The sequence below is a fragment of the Haliotis rufescens genome, unplaced genomic scaffold, assembly GCF_023055435.1.
Source record: "Haliotis rufescens isolate VD_foot unplaced genomic scaffold, xgHalRufe1.0.p SCAF_32, whole genome shotgun sequence".
Taxonomy (NCBI): Eukaryota; Metazoa; Mollusca; class Gastropoda; order Lepetellida; family Haliotidae; genus Haliotis; species Haliotis rufescens.
Window position 1 is genome coordinate 240,747 of NW_025964024.1, and position 24,280 is coordinate 265,026.

Here is a 24,280-nt window from a genome sequence, read left to right on the forward strand (position 1 = left end):
GCTCCCCCAGTAGTGCCCACCACTAACATAATTATCCTGAGAAAGTAAGTGTTTTTTTTTTAATAGTGCCACATGGCAGTACTCTAGCCATATGACATCGACCTGCAAGCAATCTAGTTCTGGCAACAAATCCTCATATATTCCATGTATATGTGTTATTTACTAAATGAAAACATTATTATCAGCAACTAAAATTCAATTTAATTAAAAACTTTTAAATTCCATTAAAAACACCTTTGCATTGTTCAAGTAACATTAATTGGATGCAGTGATCAAAGTACGAAACTAAAACATTGTTTATCAATCTACATCATAGAATGCAGAATAAGCAATTTTGAAAGATTAAATGTTTCCTTTTATGTCTCCATAGAAAATGACACCCTCCCCAGTAACTTCACAACGCACAGTCAGAATACCATATATAGAAACAGACTATAGATGGCTATTTCCCTTGCAGACACAAAAGGAAAAAGGTAGCATCATCTCCCCGTTCGCTGCAATCTTTGAAGAAAATGCCAATGGAGGTATTACAAGTCTTTAAATACCAAGACCATTCCAGAAGGAAACCCTTCAATGACAATTAAGTGAACACTGTGACACGAGACTCCCAGCGTTCATGAATTGATCGTGATGTGGTCACTAGCTGTGGAACAACAGGTGTGCTAGGCAGAGCTACACCAAACAAGAAGTCTAAGGTAATTACACATGATTTTGTCATTTATATCAGATTTGTGTTTATGTGTATTGATTTTCAGTGTTGATTTAACATGTAGCGGCTTATGCAATTATGCTGCTGTTAATGCATCACTGACGGTGATGATAGGACGTGTCTGTTTTGTACAAGGTAACAGGCTGCAGCTGGGGATGTATATGTCCTGTAAGTTTCAATTTGGTGTTTTGTAGCAGTATTTATTCAACAAAATTGACCCAACTTGCAGATCCAGATGCTAAATGGCATATGTTTTCCCTACTGGGCTGCATTTAAATATGCAGTATAGGTGTAGTCAGGGGGAATGCAGTATGCATGCTGTGTTTAACTGGAGTATCTCGTACACAAATGTATATGAAAAAAATGATTGAATTTTCCATTGCCCTGAATTGCATTTTGGAGATTTTTAAATAGTCTTTGTGCACCTGTGTTAATCATAACCCTTCTTGCTGCATACCTTAGTGTAATCATCCATCCATCATTCATCATATGTCCATATATCACCTGTCTACCCATCATTCATCACCTGTTATTGACCATTCATCACCTGTCATTGACCAGTCATCACCTGTCATTGACCAGTTATCACCTGTGATCCATCATGTCCATCATTCATCACCTGTCTTCCATCATTCATCACCTGTCTTCCATCAGTCATCACCTGTCATCCATCATTCATCACCTGTCATCCATCAGTCATCACCTGTTATTGACCATTCATCACCTGTCTTCCATCAGTCATCACCTGTCATCCATCAGTCATCACCTGTCATCCATCAGTCATCACCTGTCATCCATTAGTCATCACCTGTCTTCCCATCATTCATCACCTGTCATCACCTGTCATCCATCAGGCATCACCTGTCTACCCATCATTCATCACCTGTCTTCCCATCATTCATCACCTGTCATCCATCATTCATCACCTGTCATTGACCATTCATCACCTGTCATTGACCATTCATCACCTGTCATTGACCATTCATCATCTGTCATTGACCATTCATCATCTGTCCATCCATCAACTGTCAATCCATCATTCTGTCATCTTTCAATCATTCAGTTATCATCTCTCCATCCTCCATTCATCTCTCCATCCTCCATTCATCTCTCCATCCTCCATTCATCTTTCCATCCACCATTCATCTCTCCATCCTCCATTCATCTTTCCATCCTCCATTCATCTCTCCATCCTCCATTCATCTTTCCATTCACCATTCATCTCTCCATCCACCATTCATCTCTCCATCCTCCATTCATCTCCTTTCACCATTCATCTCTCCATCCTCCATTTATCTCTCCACCCTCCATTTATCTCTCCATCCTCCATTCATCTTTCCATCCTCCATTCATCTCCATTCTCCATTCATCTCTCCATCCTCCATTCATCTCTCCATCCTCCATTCATCTATCCACCCTCCATTCATCTCTCCATCCTCCATTCATCTCTCCATCCACCATTCATCTCTCCATTCACCATTCATCTCTCCATTCACCATTCATCTCTATATACACCATTCATCTCTCCATCCTCCATTCATCTCTCCATCCTCCATTCATCTATCAACCCTCCATTCATCTTTCCATCCATCATTCATCTCTCCATCCTCCATTCATCTCTCCATCCTCCATTCATCTCTCCACCCTCCATTTATCTCTCCATCCACTATTCATCTTTCCATCCTCCATTCATCTCCATTCTCGATTCATCTCTCCATCCTCCATTCATATCTCCATCCTCCATTCATCAATCCACCCTCCTTTCATCTCTCCACCCTCCATTTATCTCTCCATCCACCATTCATCTCTCCATCCTCCTTTCATCTATCCATCCTCAATTCATCTATCCATCCTCCATTCATCTCTATATCCACCATTCATCTCTCCATCCAAAATTCATCTCTCCATCCACCATTTCATCATCTGTCATCCATCATTCATCTGTATATTCATGGATCGTGTGATCAGGCTTGCTGACTTGGTTGATGCATTTCATCGTATCCCAATTGTGTGGATCAATGCTCATGATGTCAATCACTGGAATGCCTGGTCCAGACTTGATTATTTATTGACCACCATCATATTGCTGGAATATTGCTGAGTGCGACTTGAAACAACAAACAAAATCATGTGTTTATTAACCATCTTCCATCATACATCACTCACTCGTGCATCTGTCCATTCATCATGCATCATGTTCTGTCTCTTATTAATCATCTACCTGTACACAATTCACAGTGATTCAGTGTACATGAATAATTCATCCGTCCACCCGTAACAATCCTGATCATTCATTCAGCTCATATCTACTGAGTGTCGTAAGGAAAGAGGGTGTATGTTTTTTCAGCTATAGCACACTTTTCCAGATGATTGCCAGGCCAAAGAATGCAAAATATTCCTGTGTGTATTACACCTCTATTTGACCACTGGATCACAATGGTCTTGAAATGCAGGCAACAAATGGTATAAATTACTACGCCTGTTACAATACACTTTACCATGATGTCATATGTATCTCCAAAGTAGGGATACGATACACGATACAATGCTGGAACTTGAACTTTGGGGATCTGCCAAGTCTAACGATCAATTAATTACTAATGACCAAACCATAATAAAGAAACAGTAAACTAGAGTCAATAAAACTAAATCTACCAGTCTGGAATTCTTGCACGTACCATCAGTTATTTCCGTACCCATGCAACCTTTGAAAGTGATAATCAGATATGTCAGATATATTTAAATGTGTATCATGAAAGATAAACATAGATACCTGTCAAAATTGGAGTTGCATATATAGACTTCACTCTGTTATGTACAGATGGGTGACCTTCCAATGTTATATCCTCATTCAACAGGTGAATGTATGGCATGTGACAGTGCAGCAAAGCCAATCGATTACCCCTGTCAGTGAAGCCAAAAGTATTCCGCAGTGACAAGGAAACCCAGAGCCAGTGCAGACAGTTGCTTCTGTGAAAGTCAAGTGTTAGTCTGCTCTCTGCCCACTAAGAGATATGTCAAATTATAAAAAATAATACAACTTGTACTTAAATCAATATCATTGGACATAACATAACATTGGCCCATGATCTCTCAGGCAGACGAAGAAGTACTCATGGAAGCTGTCTAATGCAAGTTGAGTTGGCAGATTGAGTTAGCCTGAGCTGGTCAGAGCTGGAATCATCAGGTCTGATCAGATTGAACAGGAGTGATATGAGTGAGGATTAGGATTAGTGGGATTGTGGTTATAATCAGATTGTTCTTGGGCCCACTTGTACAAAGCGATCTTAGCGCTGAGATGATCCTAACTCTCATACTTTAACATAGGCTTACAATAGTCGTAGTGCTAAGATCACTTTGTGCAAGTGGGCCCTGGTTATTTTTTAAATAATTTCTACTTCTCCTCTGAAACCCACAAGAGCTATGGAGACGAAATATTATCTGAATACTCCCAGCTATGTATTCTCTAAAACATGCTCACAAAATTCTGATATGATATAAATATTGCTACCATGATATTTCTGCATGTATCATTATGACATTTAATATGCAGCAACTGCAAGTACGTGCCTTTTAGAAAAACATGTGATATGTTTTTTGAAAATTTTGATTTTTTAATCTAGCTATGACCTTTGACCTCTGTTTTATTGTGTTACTGCATTTCAACTTCTCCTGTGAAACTGCAAGGCCCACAAAGCTGAAACTTTGTGTATGGATTATCTTAGATATGTATCATGTCTCTCAATCTTGCTCTCAGAATTTTGATCAGATGTTAAGCATGGCTAAGAAACCGATTAACAGCTATTACTTGGCCATGATTTTGCAAAGTTTATTGAAATTTGACATAGGTGTAGTTAGTAGTGTGGTGTAACATATTTGTCCTATTTTTTTATTGTCATGGATGTTTTTGTGATTCAAATTTAACAGCATGATAGTTAGGTGCAAGGTTTGTTTGACATATCTGACCCTGTTGCGTACAAGCCTGCCGCCGTATTTCATAAAAATTATCTGCTTACATTGGGGAGAAATGGCAAAAAGTGTATTTTTGCATGTGGTTGCTATGGAAAGTAAACTTGTCTTGAAAAATAAATGGTTTGAGCAACCTTAATAGAAGCTGTTGCTTGGATATTTCCAAGGAACTTTTCCTTTTTCTCAGCCTTCAATGACACTGCGACCCATGGTAACTCTAACATGGACCTTTACAGTAGAAATTTGGAATGGAGATTCTTCTCGTGAAGACATTTTCTATTGTGCTTTTAAATATCTTCTCTAATACTGCTTGATTGCTGAAGATGAAATCTGGCATTCCCTCTCATGAATGCTGTTCCCTCTCATCTTATATTGTTCCAATCAATGTGATTTTATTATAAGTATTCTTTTTTTAAATATGAAAAAAATCACATTTTACAAAAGATTTTAAAATCTGATTCCAAAGAACCACATGGCACAGAGAACAGAACTGTTGGTAAATGGTAATGAGTGTGAGATGATCCAAGTTGTTCACGCCATCATGACTTGCACTTGACATAGTTGTCGCAAACTATATTGGAAAAATACTTGGTATTTTATCTCCAATGTTTTACACCATTTTTTTCATTGACATACTATTGATGTTTTCCACCGAAAAAAGGTTGAAGTCTTCTAAACCTATTTCAGGTGAGCTACAGAGCCATCTGGCTCTAGTTTTTAGTTTACTGATCATGCTGATTACAGACAAAAACATTGTAAAAATAATAAAATGTATATTGTTTATTTATATTTGTCCATCCTCTCCATCTCCAATTGACTGGAAGAATAACAAGATACAAGTAAAAAAATCATACATAATTAAATTAACTATTTTTTTATTAAACAAGAAATTTTTTGATATGAAGCATCAAGAGGGCAGCAAACATATTGTTTATCAGATTAAATTTACAGTAAAATAATTTCCCCAAAATAGTTAATCACCAATGGCATGTTTAAAACAATATGTTTCCTGTTTTACATCTGAAACCATGTTTTTGGCTACAATGCAATTACCCCCCCCCCCCCATACTGAATTTGATAAGCAATGACTTTCCTCTGTAAATAAGGGCAGTACCCTATTCAGTCCGAAGTCCAGCCACATTCCGCCTTGTGATGAACCGATGCATAGGCACTGTCTCCCTCACATTATTGAATTTAAACTTTTAAATAAGTGCCATGCATTTTAAGGTTTAAGTAGCTAGTAGACTAAATATGGCGTGACATGTTATCAACAATAGTTTAAAGAAAATACACGTCCATGTAATTTCTATTCTATTTCTCCCTCTCATTATTGCGGTAAACTTTCCTACAAATGTCATGCATTTCAAGATTTAAATAAAAATGAAACTCAACAACTAAGAAAAAGTCCAGAATTTTAAGAGTTTACTGAACCAAATGTGACATGTTATAACCATTCGTTTAAAAAAATAGAAATGCATGTATTTTCTATTCAATTACCCATCAGGCCATATTTCAATTACCCACAAGTCCCACAGACTTTTCAGAAAAATATAACAAATAGACGACAGTCGCATAGCTGCCGTGGAGCAATAATCGATCAAAAACATTGTATATATATAGGCTCTTAACATGTTACTTTAGAAACACTAACTTCCTGCACTTTAAACAATCTAACAATTTAAACATTTTATTTCCCCATTGAATCATGCCAATTACAGATAAAAAATACTCAGCATTCCAAATTTATTTTATTTTTATTTTGACCAACTCAGACTTATTGGTTGGGAAAACCTGTAAATCATAAAATAAGATGGGTGTTGCCTAACTTGTGCTTGAAATGGGATGTATTGATAAGCATGCAAAGCCTTGGTGGCAGGCTGTGAAGTGGTGGTACTAGTATCAACAGCTTACTGGTTGAAATGGCATTTTGTTAATTAAGGTACTCTGAAAAAAAGTCTAGAGTCAAGAACTGTGTCAATTATTGAATACTTTTTGCATCAGGCATCAGGTGGCAGCGTGCCCTGAATGATACCCGCAGATAATCTGGTCGAGGTTGTTGTGACCGTACTGAATTCCTTGCACAGCCGAAAGGTATCATGAGACATTAATGCATAAATAACACTAGTGTGAACTGTTATCGCAGCACCAATTTGATTTTGTCTATGTGAAATATACCTTATGTTTTATACTCAAATGCCTTGTACATTACTGTAGCATAATGGATGCCTATCAAAGCAAATCCCAAGGCTAGCACATTCATAAATCCAGATTTTCCATCAATATGTGCACATATCTTGAGCCGATTTTTTCCTTTGTGTTAAGGTTTACAGATTTTTTTTGTTTTTAATTAGTTGGGCAGTTTGCAAGCTCCGTCGTTCACACAGTTTGCACCTGACTCATTCGTACTCTTATGAACTCTTATCAATTTTTATATCCCTTTCGTGTACCTCGTAGGATGTAATACACAGTTTCATTGAGTACATGTGTCATAATGTTTACACTAACAGCCATACAACAACCAGCTGTATCGCAGGGAAAAAGTTCCCAAAGCAAGAGATGACTTGGGCATATTTATGCACAAACTGATCTAAAGTAACATGTAAAATAGACACAATTTTATGGATAACAACTTCTTTAATACTGTGAAAAGCGACGTTTCGGTATAGATCCTTATACCGTTGTCAAGCAAAGTATAAGGATCTATACTGAAATGTCGCTTTTCACAGTATTAAAGAAGTTGTTATCCATAAAATTGTGTTTATCTTGTCATCGGTCAACTTCTAAGTAATGCCTATCAAACAATTTAAAGTAACATGTAGTTTGGTTACAAGAAAAAGACTTAAATGATCTTTTTGTGTAAATAATATCTTTATCCTAAGATGAGAAATACCTGTTAAGAACAACGTTTTCCAGTGTATACAGAAATCTTGAGTTCAAGATTAAAGTGTCTAAATGATCAGAAGCACTGCTTCTGTATACATTTGTACTAATAAAGTTCCCAGGGTTTTTCAAGGAATGTGGGAGTTGTCTGTCAGTGTTTACATCATTTCAAGAATACAGTCTCTTTTGAGCGTAAAAATGAGCGGTTCATATGATTTTGAACATCATTTTTACGGTCAAGTGACTGGGCCACTGACCAATGTAAAAGTTGATCTTCACAGGGTTATAATAAAAGTAATTATGTTACAGAAACCTACAAAAATAGGTGAAGTCTGACATTTGCTCACAATGAAGCAGCATAAGGCTGACCTGAAGGAGACAGAACCAGTACCCTGACATAATACAAGGATCAGCTAATGTTACAGTGTTAAGACAGACACCTAGAGATAGGGGGTTTGCACCCTCACATATACCCAATATATTGTTGAGCACAGTGTAAACCAACATTCACTTGCTCACCTTACCACTTCTGGGGTTCATCAAGTCAGAATCCGGTGGGTCAGTTGGATTGGCCTATGTTGAAAAGAAAACTTTTGGACATAAGACAATTGCAGGCAAGTTGAGTTGCAACAATTTGTTTCTTAGGAGTGCCAGAATCCAATGATGGTTGCTTTTGAATTCCAGATTTGCCTCGATTATGATTCATATTTTGTTAGTTCTATACCACTGCACATGGCTTCCACCAAAGTGATGAATGTTTGATATAAAAAAGTCTTTCCTCCCACGTTTACCTGATATGCTGTGATGTGACTGAAAAAACATTCAATGTCACCGCAACTTACTCATTTATCTCTGAGACTGAGACTGATCTCAATCATGGTTACCTATGATGTCTCATCTGAATTGGATCGCCTCCGTGGTCTAGTGGTAGAGCGTCCGCCTGGAGAGCGGAAGGTCCAGGGATCGATCCCCGGCCGCGTCTTACCAAAAGACGTTAAAAGATGGTACTTGTTGTTACCCTGTCTGGCGCTCGGCATTAAGGGGCTTAAACAAGGACTGGTCGGCTCGGAGTCAGTATACTGTGTCTGAGTGGGGTATTCATGTTAAACTGCGGCATGGTATCTCAGTGGGCTAGCACTATAAATCGGCATCAGTCCGGACTAGTACAAGCAGCCACACACACACACACACGTGCATGCACGTCGCTATATAAGTGCAATAATCTTGGACGCGATGTTAAACCCAATTTCACCTCACCTCACTTCATCTGAATTGTCAGTGAAGTTTAAAAAAATGTAGCCTATTCTCCTGTTGGGCCATCATTCACAGGAGGAGACCACTGAACAATTGCTGATCCAGACAAGCTGTGATGGCATATAAGTCTGGAATTTGTGATAAAAGAATCTTATGAACCATTTATGACAAGGAAAGCTGTTCAAGTCAGTAGACTTGACAATAGACTTTGTCCATGCATCATAATCCAGACTCTCAGACAGACTTCAGATCCACGAAAGGAGCTCATCTCAGGAGCTTCCACTGATCAGACCCCGGCAGCACTGGGAAAGATTCTCTTGTTGGTTGGTATTTTACCTGATGGACTATATATACAGGAACTGCATTGCTAAAGGTTGTGTATAACTGTACTCATTCACTATGAGAATTAAATGCTAAATGCAAAAATAAGACCTCTCTGAAAAGATCATAAGCATATCTTCTTTGTCAACATCACCAAGTTGTAAACATCTACATTTCATCAATCACTTTCAGCAGTACTGTTCAAGGTGGCATTCAAACAAAATGTTTTGAGGGACAGGGAGATCTGGCAGAACAGTCACATGAACAAAAGTATTTGAGGCCTTCTAGTACAAATGTATTTGCTGAATTAAATTGTCAATTTTAGCTTCACAACTCATAGAAGAAATACACTCCTATCCAATTTCCCTCCTGATTGAAAAGAAATCTTCTCTATCTGTATTGCGATGTAGGTCTGGAACAGAATACTACTCCATTACATTTGATGTAAATTTATTGTGAACTAAGATTGCCATGAGTTACAAAACATCTTGAATGAAAGCCTCCAGGTTGCATATTGAGGGGCAATGGATTTCAGGTTGAGCTGTCAAAATTTATGTCCTTATAACAATAGTTGTCTGCAAGACTGCACTGTAATCTAAGTCTGCGATGAGAAGATTTCCGCACTGCACAGAATCCTACAGTGTTTAGATTGATCCGAACAAGTGGACCAGCGTTTAGCCCTTGAAGTGTGTTCTTGATGGCTGGGAGGGAGGGCTTGCAGCTTATTGTATAGATCAAATAAACGTGAAAGCAATATTAGATGGGCATCTCTGTAATTGTGAAGCATGGTATTGAACGGGTAATGATGTTTTTTTTAAGTGTAAATTAGATGTCAAAGGATTGAGATGGATTGTCACCAGCATTATGTAAAGAATATCTATCTACCTGCTTTAAGCTGCTTTCATTTTATCTTGTTTGTGGATTGGTTTGAAAGTGTTCGTAATTTAGCCATAATTGTGCCAAGACAACTGTGTATAGTTTGGTGTCAATTTTAAGTTACACAATTGTGAGTAGATGGCGACCTACTATTATGGAGACAAATGTTATCCTTGTGTCTCCTTGTTTGTTTAGACAGTGTGTGATTTATTATATACTTCAGTGTGAAAGACTGAGTTTTCTGAAGTTGAGAAAAGTGATATTTTCATTGCAGTGAACATAACACTTGATATTTCACTGCAGTGAACATAACACCTGATATTTCACTGCAGTGAACATAACACGTTGACGGAACTATGTTGGCCTACACGAGACAGCTCGTACACAAACTGTTGATTTACGTCAGTTCAACGTTGACAAGTCATATAATGACAGATGGTCATTTATGTAGTTAATACCGATTCTTACCGTTTGTTATTTTTTTGAAAATAATTTGTATTAAACAGTGAATTTCTCTTCTGATTTGTCAGTCGATACTTTACGTTTCGCAAAGCACCATTTTGTTACTTGAATTGCGTGTATTCTTTCGCTTCGAACAACCGTCTCATTGATTTGAAATTTATTTTTTGATGAAGTTGATTTTGTATATAATGATTATCAAATATTTTTGGTTACTTTTGTTTATATTTTTTTAGATTTAGCAAAGATGGAACTACATTTTTAGTCGTACTTACAGGGGGTGGAAAACCGTCCATGTGTGTTATGTAGGGAGAATTTACGCTTGAAGGTTTTACATTTGTAATGAAATAATTTAATCTTCCTGCAGACAACTACACCAAAAGTATATAATAAATAGGATATTTCATGTGTCGAGTGGAATATCATGTTTCTCTCATCTCGTGACGGGGGAAAGGAGATATTTTTACTCGTGAAAATATCTCCTTTCCCCCCGTCACTCGGTGAGAGAAACATGATATTTCACTCGACACATGCAATATCCTCTATATCTTCCTGTGTGCACAGTTTGTGATATCTTCTTGTGTGGACAGTTTGTGATATCTCCTTGTGTGGACAGTGCGTGATATCTTCTTGTGTGGACAGTGCATGATATCTCCTTGTGTGCACAGTTTGTGATATCTTCTTGTGTGGACAGTTTGTGATATCTTCTTGAGTGGACAGTTTGTGATATCTTCTTGTGTGGACAGTGCATGATATCTCCTTGTGTGGACAGTGCATGATATCACCTTATGTGGACAGTGCATGATATCTCCTTTTGTGATATCTCTGACATCCTATTGAAAGAGTCATGAAACCAAAAATCATTGCTTTTATTCTTGATTCCTTGGCCAACTGAGCCGTAATGCAAATCTCACCAATGAGACAAGCAGTAGAAAGTGAAACAACGTCTCCTGCCATGCCTACTCATTTGTATTACAGTTTCATGAATGCAGAACATTTAGAATGTTCCATACAGACAGAAGCAATCAACAGACCTAAAAAATCCAATAATGCGAAATAAAATCTAAAAGAAATATCCAACCAGAGCAACCAGTTAATACATGGCTCAGAAACTTTGCAGGAAACTCATTACAATTGCTTGTAAAACTGTGATTTTAATTGCAAAAGTCTTTTTTGAGGTAAAAATTGCATCTGGTTCTGTTTTGCTGCACCAGAACCTGATGATGGAAGTTTTGGAACAATGACCGAAGGATTCTTCAAATTCAGTTTGAACAAGACTCAACAAAACAATATCTAAAATGAGTTTATAGGCGTTTAACATACCTATGTTTAATATTAAGGTTCGTTCTCAACAGCTCTTTACTTCACTGAGATGATAAGGCACATATGCAGCTAGATTTAATGAGTGTAAAAGTGTAACCATATAATAAGGTGCCATGCAGACACACTCTCCGGCGCAGGGGTGACTCAGCAAACCACCACTGCCACAGGCTAATTTACATATCACGTGGCCAGACTTTTGTAAACAAACGCGCTTTTTCAGAAATCAGTATAGAACGGACTGCAAGTATTTGAGGGCGATTTACATATTGTTTTGCATAATTATACAAATATGTTACTACAGCTGCGACAGTGAGTTGCATGACAAAATATATTTATATATCAAAGTGACCATATCGCCAGCTCTCTGTTGGGCTTCAATGACAGCACATGGAGTCGTACAACCAGTGTAAATAAAGGATAACTACGCAGAAACAAGTAGATTTTCACGCATTAGGATACTTTCTTAATGAACCGTAACTGTTCTTTGACATATGTTTATGAAAATGTGTAGACTTGTCAAACATGAAACGGATGAAAAGCATATGCAATATCTTGAATAGACTGTGAAAGATGTGACGAATCGGCGCTGGCACTGGCCTGTGGCCATATAATAACAATAAATCTTTTCATGTTTAATTTATTTCTTTTCTAGCTGCTTTTCAGTAGGGGTGGCGGGCCCGTGAAACAAAAAATAAAAAAACGGGCATGCAAGTGTAGATAAGATTCTCTCTGACATGAGTGTTGTATTTTTGTCAGGCTGTACCCGGAGATGTTGCTTAACTTGTGAGGTAGGCCTTTCTCCAAGCCATAGCATTAAGGAAGTGATTTCAAGGGTCGATTTTCGGCCTTTGTTAGGTTTCGCCCAGTACTGGTACTTTGAAATAAAATATGCTTAAAAAACATATGAGACAAAAATAAATTATCTACATCCCAAAATAAGGCTGGCACGGGTGACCTGTGAATCCCAGAGACACCCTGATTAAGATCCATGGTTTGTCAGCATCGGGGGCCACGGGTGGCCCAGTCGTCTAAGGCACCGCAAACTTGCTGTGCAGAGTTGCGTCCCTTGGGGACGCCAGAAACCTATGATTGTGGGTTTGAATCCCGGTTTGCCCCGATTATGTTTCTAGGTTTGTCAGCACCATACCCGTGCTCGTGGGTTTCACTGAAGTGGTAAACGTCTGAGACCTGCATCACTTGGGGCTTTCCTCCCACATTAAGCTGACATGCCGTGATATAACTGGAATACTGTTAAAAGCGGCGTTAAACCCAACTCACTCACTCAATTGTCAGCATCGTGCTGTGCTCAGGGGTTTCACAGTAGTGCTTAGGTGTAAGACATGCATCACTTTGTGCTTTCCTCTCTGATAAGGCAGACATACCAAAATTATACCTGAAATCTGAAATACTGTTTGATGTGGCATTTGGTCCAGCTCATTCACTTCTAAAACATTATCGTAAGCAGTATCCTGTATTGATGAGCATCACTGAAAATATGGATGATTTGAATTTCTTTTTGTGGTCTTTATGGCGGAGGGCATCAAATGAAAATTTGGGTTCTTCCCATAGGTCAAACAAAACATTTAATTCTGGAAGGCACATGAGGTGAAATGGGTTTCAATGTCGCGTTCAAGAATATTACACTCATTTAGAGATGTGCATGCATCCAAGTTTAACATGGATACCCATGGTGCTATTCCATTGCTTGCAACGACATATCACTGTCATCACATACTGATCACCATTTTGTGTTTGTTAGACAGTAAAGATCTGGGTTGGAATAGGCCATGCTTGTCATAAGAGGCAACTAATGGGACTTGGTTGATGCATGTCATCGTATGTCAATTGCGTGGATCGATGCTCATGATGTCGATTACTAGATTTTCTGGTCCAGACTCGATTATTTACAGACCGCCGTCATATAGCTGGAATATTGCTGATTGCGGCGTTAAACAACAGATAAACAAACAAACAAACACCATTTTGTTCTGTAGCCTTTGGAAACCTGATTGTATTCGGCTTTATTTATTAAGCCTTGAGAGTAAAGCAAGTGATATGATTGGTCATCATATTCAGCTTTTCTTATGGGAATTAATGTGTATGTATCTTAAAGATGATGAGGAATTTGAGTGGCTAACATGTATATAGCAAAGACTGGTGATCTGTAGTGTACCTAAACAAGATGGAATAGAAGTAATGTTATTTCAGTTTGTTTAGATTTTGTATACATGATATAAATTTGAAGCAAGTGATATTTATTAGCCTGTTTGTGGTATATGTTACCGACTGCTGTCAGTGCAGTCTACTTATAAACTTATGCTGCAAAAGCTGGTTTTAACTTGCACCATTGCAGTCTTGTCAATGGGAAATCACAACCTGCAGAGGAATTCACATACAGTACAGACAATCACATTTACTGTGAGCCTTGTTACTTCCTCTGAAATGTCAAGATTCAACATCAAGGGCAATTATAGTACACATGACAAGCCAAGACATGATGGCTAATTCACCAAGAGGCAATCAGCGACTTTGCTTGTATTTGTTGGAAAATAGACATTAACAATGAAATGTCAAGAGGAAAGCTTGACAGACAGCAAAATCACTTGTGGGGAAAAATGTTGCACTTGGCAACCATATTTTTGTTCCAGCTGACATCATACCTCATGGGAATGTCTTGTTGGAATGTAGACTACCTTGCAACTCATGTATTAGACTTGTCATGTTGTCACATCACAGGGATGTTTTGGTTCTGGATATAATCCAACATAATGAAAGTGCTTGTTTGGAGGTTTAAATTGTTTGTTAAATTCCCAGTGCTGGTTTAGTTTTGAAACAGGTACAGTGCATGCAAGAGTTTCTTTGATCAACATTGAAGATAACCTTCATTAAGCTGCAACTTAACATCCCAGATCTTAAGCCAAAAACATGTTTTTAAGCCACATTATGAACTCAGGCTAATTGCTTTTTCTACCAATGTTTAGACAAGTTATGCAAATATAAATTTACTTTTGTCTATAAATTAGGCAATCTACTCTAACTACACAAACTTCAGTTCCCTTCACACACTACACACACTCAGTTGAACCATCCACTAATTACACACAAACAGACTAAGTTCCAACCCTGCACTAAGTACACACAGTGTCTCAGCTCCAACCCTGCACTAATTACACACAGTGTCTCAGCTCCAACCATGCACTAATTACACACAGTGTCTCAGCTCCAACCCTGCACTAATTACACAGTGTCTCAGCTCCAACCATGCACTAATTACACACAAACAGACTAAGTTCCAACCCTGCACTAAGTACACACAGTGTCTCAGCTCCAACCATGCACTAAGTACACACAATGTCTCAGCTCCAACCATGCACTAAGTACACACAGTGTCTCAGCTCCAACCATGCACTAAGTACACACAGTGCCTCAGCTCCAACCATGCACTAATTACACACATTTTCTCAGCTCCAACCATGCACTAAGTACACACAGTGTCTCAGCTCCAACCATGCACTAAGTACACACAATGTCTCAGCTCCAACCATGCACTAAGTACACACAATGTCTCAGCTCCAACCATGCACTAATTACACACATTTTCTCAGCTCCAACCATGCACTAAGTACACACAGTGTCTCAGCTCCAACCATGCACTAAGTACACACAATGTCTCAGCTCCCACCATGCACTAATTACACACAGTGTCTCAGCTCCAACCATGCACTAATTACACAAATTTTCTCAGCTCCAACCATGCACTAAGTACACAGTGTCTCAGCTCCAACCATGCACTAAGTTCACACAATGTCTCAGCTCCAACCATGCACTTAGTACACACAGTGTCTCAGCTCCAACCATGCACTAATTACACACATTTTCTCAGCTCCAACCATGCACTAAGTACACACAATGTCTCAGCTCTAACCATGCACTAATTACACACAATGTCTCAGCTCCAACCATGCACTAATTACACACAGTGTCTCAGCTCCAACCATGCACTAATTACACACATTTTCTCAGCTCCAACCATGCACTAATTACACACATTTTCTCAGCTCCAACCATGCACTAATTACACACAATGTCTCAGCTCCAACCATGCACTAAGTACACACAGTGTCTCAGCTCCAACCATGCACTAATTACACACAATGTCTCAGCTCTAACCATGCACTAATTACACACAATGTCTCAGCTCCAACCATGCACTAAGTACACACAGTGTCTCAGCTCCAACCATGCACTAAGTACACACAGTGTCTAAGCTCCAACCATGCACTAATTACACACAATGTCTCAGCTCCAACCATGCACTAATTACACACAATGTCTCAGGTCCAACCATGCACTAAGTAGACACAGTGTCTCAGCTCCAACCATGCACTAAGTACACACAGTGTCTCAGCTCCAACCATGCATTATCAGTTACAACCATTACCAGTAATTACACAGATAATGCCTGACATGTGCATTCATTGCTGTATTCATCAGCCAGTGCTCACTACACATAACAACACATTGTGGTTGACATTTCTTATTCCATCAGTAATTGTCAATCCCAGAACAAAGTGATTATTTTTTCCTTGGAAAGGCAAGACTTATTTTAAAGAAAAAGTTATGCTAATATTTTGCTGATGACACTCAAAGATCTCAAACAGCTGCACAAGTACTCTTCTTGTAAAAAAGCATCCTGTTTTACCATAGTTCTTTCAAAGCTTGGGAGGTTGGGTAGCCTAGTGGTTAAAGCATTCGCTCGTCACGCCAGACACCTGGGTTCGATTCCCGACATGGGTACAAAGTGTGAAGCCCATTTCTGGTGTCCCCCACCGTGATATTGCTGGAATATTGCAAAAAGCAGCATAAAACCATACTCGCTCACACTTTCAAAGCCAAAATGCCTGAATCTGTGAACCTAAAACATATATTCAAGGTTCAAAATTCATACATATCAAAAGAGAAATCTTGAATGTGTCATTACATATTAAGATATAACCAGTTAAAATATTCCATGTTTGACAAGGAATTCTGATAAACATATCAAGGTAATTAGGACTTCAGGATTATCTTTGTTTTGGTCCAAAAACAGGATGACCAAGATTTTACATTTTCATAAATAAAATGTGTGTGTATTTAATACTCTTTCCATCATGCAATACAACCACAGTAATCTCATATTTTGTATTGCCCAATGTCGACTTTTGGCAAAAATGGTTAATGATGATCATCATGGAGATTTTATGATTGCTTCTGGTAGAGCCGATTTTGCACTGAGACAAAAATGGTTAAATTTTCCAAATGTCATGGGTCTATTAGTGTTGCCTTGATGACACAAAGGAGTCCTTGGGGTTCTAGGTAGGCACAGTTTAGTTCATCAAATACCTGATTGCATGGCTCCTGTCTGTCTAATGGGTGTCAGACTTAATGGTGACAGATATCATTCTACTTTGGAGAAAAATCAGCAAACAGATTTCGAAGCAATCATACATCTCACCAACACACCACAGAGGAGACAGTCCTGATTGGATCTGGCACCCATGTCCCCTTGAATAATCAACTAATTTGGCCTGACAAGAGTTCGTTTCAACTTCTACTGAATGTCACTTTTTTAACTATAATAAAACTGAGATGATCCTCTACACAAATATTCTAGCTTAAAAATGTTAATAGGCCTAAGTGACTCCTAAAATGCAACAATCAAGTAGTCAAATTGCTATCCTCTCTTCTTGTTTGGCTCTCAGATGGAACAGGATTATTCAACGATCTCAAAATCAATATTAGACGATTTTCTCGTTGGGTTTTGATTTATTAATCAATTTCAAACATCATCAAATTTTCGTTTATGAGAAAATGTCAAAATAATTCTGAAATCAATGAATTACCGGATGTTAAGTAAGTTAAATATGCGGCTTCCTTATGTGCTATTTGTAAAACATTATCAATGAAGCTGGGATCCACATGTATGTCATCCTGCTTGTCCAAGGAGGATCATGTGATGCGAGGAGCTGATTGATTGTCATGATTGCATGGATTGCTGCTCATGCTGTGAACCATTGCTTTACCTATCCCTGACACCTTCAACAGGCTATCATGATATAGCTTCCTGAATTAACAGTAAATGACTAACATGCATGTCAAACACTTTGAACTTTGTTGGATGATCGAGATTGGTTATTCTTTGGTGCTGATGTTGTATATTTAGATCTATGCATAAAAATTCAAAGAGACAAAAAAGCTCTCTGCACTGTGTGAGAAGAAAGATGACTTCAACTTTCCTTTTATGTCAGCCATATTCTAGCAGCTCCATCCTTTGATGTCTACATGTCTCAACTTTTGAGAAGATTTCAAACAGCACATATGACACTTATCAAAAGTTGTTTGATTAGAGATGCAAAATACAAGGCCCTAGTAAAGCTTTCAAAACGATTATGGAAGATATATGGAGAATATTTCCAAATTTGACATATCAGTGACAAAAATGTAACTAATAACGTAACTGTAGTTATGAAAGATAATCCAGTAACAAACACTTACAGAACAATACTTATCTTTGATGTCAATTATACAATGTATGCTATTTCTCATGTCACTATCAATACATTGTAATTTGTACATGTATCATGTTTGGGAGAGGCATTCAGATAAGCAAAACTTGCTTGTTTGCCAATCCCTCCACTTTATAGAAATAAATATGTTTATATCAAAATGGCGTCTTATGCAATCCCTATTTTCACTTGTATCATATATTCGCGTATTTTTTCAGGTGACCAGTTGACTTGCCTTTGCATGTGTTTATGATGGTTGCCACTGGTGTGGCAGGATTTGCTCACCTTTTCACAAACACCTGATATCATCACAGTTTGATAGTGATTAATAAACACAGGCATATGATGTAGTCAGAATCTTACCATGGGTTCTGATTTTAGCAAAGATTTCTTATGATTATGGAAAGGGTTTGGTCATTTTCATTTAGGAGTCTTCACAAGTCAACATGTGAAAGCAATCACTTCAACACTAGCAAAGATAATGATAAATGATGAAGGATAAATGATATCATGCAGCACTGGAGTGACAGTATATTATTGTCGTCCTGACCACTCATTGAAAGCAATTTACAAGCAGAAAGATGATGAGACTGTCAGTTTCAGTCAGCTGTCTACAAATCAAAGTATGTGATGCGTTTGAAACGTCTTTGCCTTGCTAATTTCTTGTGTCTTTCTTAGAAGATCAAGGCATTCTGGTAGGGAGAGATTGTCCTGAAAATAAGCGCTGTCGACAAGAGATGCATTTCTGTTACAGGAGTTCATTGTGGTTAGCTAGTTGGTAATGGTTTCTTGTTTGTTACCATAGTAACACAATAGTATATGGTTCCACTCATATTGCATTATATTTGTTAAACTCTAGATCTTTCACTAGCAGTTGGAGATTGGAGGTTGGCAACAAATCAAAGCCAGCATAGTGCTGCAACTTCAGGCATCGGCCTACATCTTTTCAGAAACCAATATATTGCACTATCAGTTTTGGTGAACAATCACTTAAATTTTCCACCTTGACCTATATGATTTCCATAAAATATCCAGTGGCCAATTCATTTCTAGAAGTACTAGGTTCAAATATTGTATATGTGGAGCATTGTTAACTCTTAGAATGAAAGTCGTGACTATAGTCGCACAGGCCTACTGAGTCGCTCAGGAAATTGGAAAATTGCATGCCCATATATTGCAGAGGCGTGTCCATTACAATTGTCTCAGAAGTCAGAACTAACGACAAATTCCTATTGACAGAATCACATGCTTTTCAATGATAACAAATTATCAAAATTTGATGGATTGTTCATCGAAATAGCATAGATTGAAAATTACGGTTTCATATGAAAGTAAGGCTCATTGAAAATGGTGGGGTTTTGGTGTCAGTGCAACATGCACAGGTCATGATCAGAAACATAATGGTGGCTGTATATCTTTTTTGATTAAAAATATCAACCATGACAATGTACTGAAGTTTGCATATATATCAAGTCAAAACCTGGATTTGGAGAGAATTTGTCATTAATATTTAACCGTATATTTAGCACAGGAATTCTCGTTCAAAGATTGGCTTCTCCTCAACTGGAAAGCGACAAATACTTCCATCATTCAGTCAAATAAACATTGCTGCAAAGTTGTTTTTGGAGGGAATAAAAAGTACATTGGTTCCTTCAGAATCGATCTATGAATCTGCGTTTACATTTTTGAAAGATTTAATTCATTAATAGCAGCGTACTCCTCAAATAACTACATGGACAACCTGCTGATCATTTGTGAATTTCAGAACATCGAGTTGGTTGCAAAGTGAAATCAAACTGTTTAATGAAGCCTTGACTGTTTGAAATCACCTACTCTCTTTACAGCGAGTTATCCTAAAATTAATCCAGCAGACAGGGTTAAGAAGTGTGAAAACAATTCAGCAGGCTAAGGGTTAAGCAGTACTGAATGAATGAAAGTGCTGTGTGGCTGTTTTGATGAAAATGGAAAATGTTTCAGAATCTGTTCATCATGTAATAATTTTATTATTAACCATGTCCACGCCACTCAAGAGGGTGTATCTGGCCAGCCAGTTGACGGCACTGCAAGAAACAATAGGTATGTCAATATCCAAACATGCCATAGTGTGTCTAGGTCCCAGTCCAAGAACTCCGGGGTTCTACTCACCAATATTTCTGATCCCGAAGAAAGACAGCAAGAAGTTCTGCATGATCTTCAACATGAAGAAATTCAATGCGCTGTATCTCGAAGAACCGGCCCATTTTCACATGATTTCCATCTCGCTTCTTCGTATAATCATTCCACAAGGGACTAGATGGTCAACCTTGACCTCCAAGATGCCTACCTCCTCGTACCCATCCAAAGGGAGCACCGCCATTACCTCATGTTTATTTTTCACTACCAATTGTGCTTTTCACCCATATGACAAAGCCAATCACGAAGTTCACATCACAAACCTTGAGTTCAAGGTGGTCATTCTGGCAGTTTCTCATTGGGCGGAAGTTCTCTGGGTGTTGCATCTCGTGATCTAGTCAGAAAACATCTCAGTAGTCTGGAATGAATACCTCCAGCATCTATGGTCACATCAGTGCTTCTTGACGCCCTATCTTCAGGACGATGACTGCTGTATACCCATTCACCTCGATTCATCCCGATCCCCATGCACCATCATCTGGAGTGGTAGTTGTTCAAGGTGAATGTCTGCATCGGAGTCTCTTTGAGACCATTCGTCCCAACACAACATCTATTCATGGATGTGTAAACCGTGGGCCGGCCAGTTAATCATCAGAATCTTCAGGTGGCAGGGGCTTGTCTACAGAAGAATTGATCCTTCACATCAACAATCTTTCTGGCGGTTTCACTTTGGGTGGAAATTTTCTGGGCGTTGCATCTCATGACAACATCAGACAACAACTCAGTTGTCTGGTATGAATACCGCCAGCATCTCCAGTCTATCAGGAAGCTCAAGGCCTCCACATTGGCTACCTGTCTTATGACTATTAACTTGGTCACTGCTACAATGACGTCCCAAAGGTATATACAGTTGCTGAACTCCAGTCTCTCATCTGCTCTTACAACTCACTGACAAATCATCCAGATTTCAGCCTTCTACCTGGGACATCTACCATCGGAGGAAAAGGATTTAGATGGTCTTCCCCCTGGCTCTAGCAACAGCAGCTAGGGTCAATGAGATACATGCACTGGACGTCAACAGAGTTTGTTTTGAGAAGTGGTTATGATAAGGCTGATATGCCTTACATCTTCGAGCGTATGTGGTGGTTTGTCTTGTAGAACTAATTGGCTGGTGTGAGTGAATGAGTTGGGTTTAACGCCGCTTTTAACATTATTCCATTTATATCACGGCATGTCAGCTTAATGTGGGAGGAAAGCCCGAAGTTATGCAGGTCTCAGATGTTTACCACTTCGGTGAAACCCACAAGCATGGGTATGGTGCTGACAAACCTAGAAACATAATCAGGGCGAACCGGGATTCGAATCAACAATCATAGGTTTCTGGCATATCCAAGGGTCACAGCACTGATGATGACTGCACCACTCGTGACCCCAATTGGCTCAGGAGACCCCTTCCAAATTTGTTATAAGCTGGGGTTGAATGGGCTCCCTACTTTAATGCTATGCAGTTACATTGCAGTAGTTCTTGAAACGATGACCTCTGTGAAAACACACAACGCATGTTATACATGATTTCATGATGTTGTGCCCAAGTAGCGTAAAGGGGTCTTCACACCTAGTACAGTGTTTTACCCAGTCATGAGTCCATGTCTTTCAGACACTAATTCTAGGACAATTTATTGACAATGTGCAGCTGTATTACAAAACAACCAATTGTTAACTTTCTATTGAAACCTTTCATATTTAATGTATGTTTCTTTTTCCACTTCAAGTTATCATCAACAGGTAGAAAGATATAAGAACATGTATTATCAGTATTGTGAAGGAAAACAAATTCTCAAAAATTCTGCAACTGTGTGAACCATGCAAAGAAACATTAGTTTAGTCTTACAAAGGTTTCCTTACAACCTTAATGATTAAACTGAAATAGCCTTCATTGAAGTGTACAGCACATTGTGTCATGACTGCTTGACTGCTATGGGTGGTCACTTTTCTTTGTTAATGGTTATTCCTGAGAACATAATAAACTGAAATAGCCTTCATTGAAGTGTACAGCACATTGTATCATGACTGACAGCTATGGGTGGTCACTTTTCTTTGTTGATGGTGATTCCAGAGAACATAATAAACTGAAATAGCCTTCATTGAAGTGTACAGCACATTGTATCATGACTGACAGCTATGGGTGGTCACTTTTCTTTGTTGATGGTGATTCCAGAGAACATATAATAAACTGAAATAGCCTTCATTGAAGTGTACAGCACTTTGTATCATGACTGACAGCTGTGGGTGGTCACTGTCCTTTGTTAATGGTGATTCAATATAAGATCAGGATATGGTGGCTGCTTTAACAAGTTGATGACCCCCCTTAGTATCATAGCGTGTCTGAAACACTTCCTGAGGGGACTAATCCTGAGTCATCACACCATTTGATGAACTAATGAGGTACTGATGTTCCAATGGTCTCATGTTCCGTCAACATGACCTTCAAGTCAATACCTTCTGGGCAGAGTTGTCCCATTACGGAGTCTTCAGCAGTATCAGGCGGTTTCTATCACCATGGATACGTGAGTGGCAGTTCTAATCACATGAAAATTCCTCATTGACATGAACCAGTGATAAGAATTTGACACTTGTGCTATTAAAATTGAAGTTTCGTTCAAAGGTTTTTTCAAATTGCTTTGATAAGGAAAATCAATTATTGTCTGTTTGAAAATTTTGTTTTGAAACATTTTTGTGGTTGGTTTAAGGTTTTAGTATTCCAAACTGGCTTCGACATGAGATATCCTTGGGTGAGATCAAGCAATGAAATTGCATCACAATGCTTTCTAGGCCATAGTGATGTCATTGGTTACCAAGACATCACAATCATATGACATCACTGACCTCTGGCACTGAAGCTGTTTAGCTGTACTTTTTAAGCTCAACACACCAGTTATTACTGTACACACACACACGCACGCACGCACGCACGCACGCACGCACGCACACACACACACACACACACACACACACACACACACATGATTGATATCATGAGCATTGATCCACACAATTGGGATTTGGGGGGGGGACACCAGAAATGGGCTTCACACATTGTACCCATGTCGGGAATCGAACCCGGGTCTTCGGAGTGACGAGCAAATGCTTCAACCATTAGCTAGGCTACCCAAACGCCCCTCCTTTAAGGAAAATTACATGCTCAGTACATACAGCTGAAATGCATGTTCCTGTCAGTAATTAGGACAATTCAAGAATGACATTGCATTGAGTAATGTTTTTTTCTGCTTAGAACAGTATTTCACTGTACTATACTACTCAACCTTTGGTAGGGATACTGAGATATGTAATACTGTTATGAAACTAGAAGAGAGCAGTGTATTGAATTGTGAACTTTAATGATTTACTTAAAATGGATTAAGCTGCACTTGAAGTTCCTTTGCAATATTGAATACTATTCATATGACACTAACTTTCAGCATGCAAACAGTCGCATTTAATTCTAATCTGGACACTGAATATCCATATCAAAACTTGAGTAGTTTTTAATTCCCAAAAGAGAGACATAGAAATATTAACACAGTTATACCTCCTCAACTTTTATGAATAAATGTTGTAAGAATTTAATTGCAAATTGCATCTGAGCTAATTCATTTTTTAAAATTGCATTTGCAAATTTATAGTTCTTGTTTCAAGGTTTAGTTTTGGTGTTTTTTTTGCCCATGTTTTTTGCAATTCATTTGTATGAAATGGTCCCATTTAATCTGATGTGGATGCTGCTCTGAATGGTTACACTGTCCACATCTGAGAATTGGCCTATTTTTGATTACAC

General features: G+C 38.5%; 1 protein-coding gene across 2 annotated transcripts in view; it reads left to right on the forward strand.

Annotated features, from left to right (window-relative positions):
- The first annotated feature begins 376 nt into the window (after window positions 1-376).
- LOC124149127 (blood vessel epicardial substance-like) overlaps window positions 377-24,280 on the forward strand; it is a 200,272-nt gene continuing 176,368 nt past the window's right edge. For both annotated transcript variants that reach the window (XR_007217915.1, XM_046520495.2), the window contains exon 1: window positions 377-695. The gene's annotated coding sequence lies outside the window, so the exon portion shown is untranslated. The remainder of the gene's footprint in view (window positions 696-24,280) is intronic.